This window comes from Amphibalanus amphitrite, unplaced genomic scaffold (assembly GCF_019059575.1).
Source record: "Amphibalanus amphitrite isolate SeventyFive unplaced genomic scaffold, NRLGWU_Aamphi_draft 000364F_arrow, whole genome shotgun sequence".
NCBI lineage: Eukaryota > Metazoa > Arthropoda > Thecostraca > Balanomorpha > Balanidae > Amphibalanus > Amphibalanus amphitrite.
Genome location: NW_024881858.1, coordinates 61,903 through 67,500, shown reverse-complemented (window position 1 = coordinate 67,500; position 5,598 = coordinate 61,903). Strand labels below are relative to the sequence as shown.

Genomic DNA, 5,598 nt, shown 5'->3' with positions numbered 1-5,598 from the left:
AGGCTATATCTTCGTCGTCTTAAGCTTTTAAGTGTTGAAGATGCGATCGACTTGTTGGGTAACAAGCCGGCCATGATCGTGTAAAATGGCTTCATCGTAGATCGATTAGTTTCTGAGATATAACCGGAAATGTAAAAGTGCAAAACCTACCGCTTAATCTCGCGAGACCTGTACCTGAGCCCTGAGCGCGCCCATGTGTCGCCCCCAGGGCGTGTCGCCGGACGGTTCTGTGTGTCGGACTGAAACCTGAACCTGCCTGAGTGTTATGCTATGACTCCCCAGGGCGTGTCGCCGGATGGGGCGGCCGGCTACCGGGACGGGCTGCGGCGGGCCTCCAACGGCCACCCGCTCTCCGCCGAGGAGGTACAGAAGGCCGTCAGCCGGGTGAACCAGCTCTCCAGCTAGCGGCGCAGAGGTCAGTCACCGAACCGGGCGTATTGCACGGGGACCCTAACAGACGCCTCACTCCTTTCCCTCATCTCAGTTGTTCTTTCATTTTTTATTATTATAAATAATGGAGATAGACCAGAGCATTTTCGGTGCATTTATTAGGGTCATGTTACTCCAACGGGGTTGCGTTGTCGGCACAGTCCTGTCTGGTCTGTGTGCTGCGGCGATGCTCTGCTATCCGGTGACCCAACGCCACTGTCCGCTGACCGAGTGTCGGCTCTATGCTGACCGTGTAACGTCTGTCCGTCAGGGTGGTGGCCGTGAACGCCTGTCGGACGGCGCCGGAGGGCAGCGCCGGCCGGCTGCTGTCACTGCTGGACCAGCTGCGGCCGCCGGACGCCGGAGCGCTGCCCGACTGGGGTCTACATCCTGGTACGTTACTGGGAGCGGCACGGTGTGTGTTGGGTGCTTCTGACGGTCAGTTGTAGTAACTGTTAGTTCCTCTACTAGCTTTCTCCTCTTCCGCTCACCATTCACCACAAGAGTCAGCAGCGTCTCGGCTGGCGGTCCAGTAAGTCAGGGCGAGTGTCTTCACTCGCCGCAGCGGGCCGGACCCATTACAGGGCAGCAGAGTTATCAGTTACCAAGCCTTGGCCTATAAAGAAAACCAGGAAATAGTAGCAATTGCATATATGTAATGATTCTACTCTATTACGATTGAGCTAGCGAAGCGTATTCCTGTAACGTTTTTTAATAGGCTTGTAAGTCAGCAACCGCTGGGCTGATTGACCTGCGTTACTCTTTGTTGCGCGTAATCCTATCCCTTCCATCTCGTTATTGACTACAACTGATGTATCTTGGTGAGTTATTGACTACAACTGATGTACCATGGTGAGCGTCGTGACACGTGCCGCGTGCGACGTGAAGGGCCAAGAGTGTTCGTTATTCTGCTGCAGTAGCGATTTTGGGTTGCTCATTTATCTTGAACCCTGAACTGCCACGCCGATTGCGCTCAAATTTGGTACACTGTTTGGGACTGGTTGATAGGGATGTGTTTTTTTTTTATAACTCGCATGTGTTTTTTATAGCGCGGAGAAAAAAGTAGGGATTGTTAGGGTTAAGCAGGGAGTCACCGATGTTAGATTCCTCTCTGGGTCTTTTCATAGGGGGTCACGGTCCTGACCCGAGATAGCTGAGCTGTGTCGCAGCCCTGACCTCAGACAGCTGAGCTGTGCACGCCGTCGGCTCGGCCGTCAGTCGCCACAGCCGCTGACGCCAGTGTCCAAACAGCTCCAAACAATATCCGGCCCTGTATAGCAGGATAAGCCATCAGAGGCGGGAGTGATCACCGGAACGGGCTGCATGGTACAGGACGGGCTGGGAACACGTCAACTCCAGCATGACGTGTTCCCAGTGTACCTGCATGTAGTTTCTTTCTTAGGTGTTGTTTTTATCCGCTGGGACTGAGAGCGTGAGATGATGTTTTTCGTGCTACGCTGGAGTACGAAAAACATCATCTCATGTAGTTTCTTCATTCCTCAGCAGTTGTCATCCCCTTGGCGTTAGTGTTTCGCGTCCCTCCATTGATCACTCCCGCCTCTGATGGCTTATCCTGCTATACAGGGCCGGATATTGTTTGGAGCTGTTTGGACACTGGCGTCAGCGGCTGTGGCGACTGACGGCCGAGCCGACGGCGTGCACAGCTCAGCTGTCTGAGCCCTGAGGTCAGGGCTGCGACACAGCTCAGCTATCTCGGGTCAGGACCGTGACCTATGAAAGGACCCAGAGAGGGATCTAACATCGGTGACTCCCTGCTTAACCCTAACAATCCCCACTTTTTTGTCCGCGATATAAAAAACACATGCGGTTAGGCTACCTGTGTCGAATGGGGATGTTCGGCTTATTTCCTCACCAGGTGGCAGCACTGCCTTCTTTGGACACAGAAACTGTGGCGGCGAATGCGCCACTGTGTTTTGCACTGTGTGGAGTCCGTGCGGTGTCGGTCCATGGGACTGAATTTCGGTGAATTTGATCGCAATTGAGTTGAATTTTGCTCAGATGGGTTGTGAATTTATATTCAGCAAGTGTCACAAGCATGGAAAGGCAAGTTTTGAAAGGACAGAAGACTTAGAAAGGCTTCAATTGACGTAGCCGAAGAGAGGCGAGAAGCCGAAGATAGAACGACTCCAAACGGTAATTCCATCGATGTAACACGTTTCCCGACATATTTTTTTTAATGGCGAGCATAACTTCGAGTATAAAATAGTCTAACTTAACTCATAGCTGGATCTTGTATTGCCCACATGAAGTAATTTACCCGTATAAGTTTATGGGCATATCGATATAGGAAATTGATTTGCCCCTTGAGAAAGGCATTAAAAGATGATACATGCTGCTGAGAATGATTATATAAATTCAATGCATTTTTATAAGATTCATTGCAAGCACTTTAGCAGTGTTCTACTTTGTCTGGTGGGTACCAAAGATATTGCATGCAGATAAAGGTTATGATGGAAAAAGACAAATAGGATCTATTTTAACACCAGCAACCAGGAGGTATATGTAATAGAACACTAAGCTACCTACTATTTATGAATTGTTACAAGTATTGATCATCCTACATGGTGTTACAGGTGCCCAGTGCAATCATGCTTCTGGTGTGGAGTTGTCAGGATGGAGTCCGAGGAATCAATGAAGGCAGAGGACCTGCATATGAAGGAACCAGCCCTGCGGATGAAGTTCTGAGGTGCATACAGAGGGATCCCACTGAAAGACCAGGTAGGAGTTGGTGAACAGCTTGTGCACTGCAGTATATCATCCAGAAGTAACGGATAGCCTTTCCTGCAAAATGTTTTTTTTAACTCATCACCACCTAAAGCTACTCATTATTGATATAATATCTTCATTTCATCAGGTAAATAATTTTTTACTCTAAGTTTTGATTTACACTGAAGTGAACACCATTTTAGAATATTCACTCAGCTTTTTTAGCACCTAAATACGGGCAAGGTTTTTGCTGTTTTTTAAATAAATTTTCACCTTCTAGAATATTTGTGTAGGTAACTGCAATAAAAGTGCATTTCAAAATTGCAAATACTTTGTGTAAAGTTCATGGGTCTTGATGATGTCACTGTATCCAGTTCATCATATCAGATTTCAGCTGTGCTTAAACTGCAATGTTTTGCTAATTGCTTCGGTATATAATGTCCTTTTATCCATGCATGTTAAACATATGTATCTCATTATGACTTGCCAAGATCTTTTCCTACTGTCTTATGCCATTTTTCATTTATTCACAGGTGCAATGCTGCATTGATAAGATCCAGATTCAAGAGCATGGATGCTACCAGACCCTGTGATTTGAAGTTACCAGTGTCACTGCTGCTACATGACATCAGCAACACTTCCTTTGGTGAAAGTTTAGAGGAGCAAACAGTTGGTGCTCTGTGTAGTCAAGCAGTGGAGTTTTGCCACAATCATGAAGTTGATTAAGGTGTCAATTTTTGCTCTGGCTTCTGGGACACCTTGGATCTACATTGCAACCTATGCTAGTGTTCAACATTTCGTGTCATAGTATCACTGGTGCAAAGCGTGTTGCATCATACACAAATGAGAGCCAGCAAATTGTCAGATATTTTCCAGTGATAGAGAACTGCATGCCTTAAGCAATTGTTGAAGGTGATAAGTGGTGAATGGTAGGGCTCAGTCACTCAGCTCCTTCCTTCAAAAGCTATCAATCAGCTCTAGAAGAGTAGTCATAGCAATGCTTCATATGTGAAGGCTGCTTGCCTGAACAGAACATTGTGGATTTGTTAATTAAGTACCTCTTTATTACAAGTTTGTGCCCATTACAAGCCAACCTTAGTTTACTTAGTTTGTTGCAAGTTTTCCAGGCAGCCTACACACTTGTGTCGCTGAATATTAAACTTTAACTGATAGACCGACGAGATATTGTCCCTTTCGCATCAGATTGTAATCAGTCAGTCGTGTTGGTAGAAGGTACAGTCTGTCTTAAAAGTACCGCGTAAAGTGACGGTGGATCCATCAAGCCTGACCGAGGAAGGGCCTGCTATAATTTGAAAGTCACCGAACCAATTGACCTGGGGAACAGACGAGGATGTCATATAGAGCCACGCAGAAATCGCCGGTGATTCGTTGCCCATCATTACAGAATGAACGCATGCCGGATGAAGTTAAGTCAATAGTCTGTACAAACTACAGGGATGTGATTGACTTATCTGACGGTGACGAGCGCTAGAGGTCAACTTAAGACCGTAGGTATGCGTTCTTGTCATGGAATGTGTGCTGTAAATCGGTTGTTTCATGCGTGTGAATATATGTCTGAATGTAATAAGGTTTTTAATTTCAACTGTGTAAGTTAAAATATGTGATAACATCGAATCTTTCGTACTCCGTAGCTTTTGGTGGAGACTGGGGAGAAGTGGGACATTATTTTGACGTCAACTTTGAAAAATCGTAAAAAATAGAATATTTAAGATTTAAGTAAATTGATTGCATTTACTGGTAAACGGTTTATTTCTTCTTCATTCTTTACTGTTTTTATGCGTGTTTGTTCACGTGTTACTTCTCAAATTTAAATTTTAGGAAAGGTTGACAATGGGGTGAACTGGGACACACCCAGGAGAAGTGGGACAGATGATGGGGAGAACTGGGACTGGTCGAGAAATGTGATTTAAATGGAATACATTAAAAATTTGATGACCCATCACGAAGAAGAAGGTGTTTTTAAAGTTGACACCTAAAGAAATCACCTCGATTATCTTTTTGAATTACACTGACAGCACTGAGTATCCTGGAAAAAATTCCCATGCATTTGCATGCGGGAGAACTGGGACAGGGTTTAGGCACGTTGTCCCAGTTCTCCCCAAGTCGTCACTTTTATTTCAGCTGCTCTCCCACACAAAAAGTATAACAGATACATAAAAAAGTGTTTCTGCACAATTAAGATGACATAACTGATATCCAAAGGTGAACGGCCTGAACATTTCACATCGCTGAATAAGCGGCAAATTGAATTAGAGTAAAATGCCCAAAAATCACATTTTAGACCCTAACTCAATATCTCAGAGACAGGCAACCGGAAAAGGAAACCGCTTGGCTGTGACGTGCCCCGACTAAATTCATGAGAAAATATGCAAAAACAAAATTGTTCGTCCAATCGGTCACTAAGATATTGAAGGTGTCCCA

General features: G+C 45.6%; 1 long non-coding RNA gene across 1 annotated transcript; it reads left to right on the top strand.

Moving 5' to 3' along the window:
- The first annotated feature begins 2,282 nt into the window (after nucleotides 1-2,282).
- LOC122389604 lies at nucleotides 2,283-4,769 on the top strand. Its single transcript, XR_006258004.1, has 3 exons — nucleotides 2,283-2,583; nucleotides 3,024-3,168; nucleotides 3,690-4,769. It is a non-coding gene; the product is annotated as an uncharacterized LOC122389604 (long non-coding RNA).
- Nucleotides 4,770-5,598: the final 829 nt, after the last annotated feature.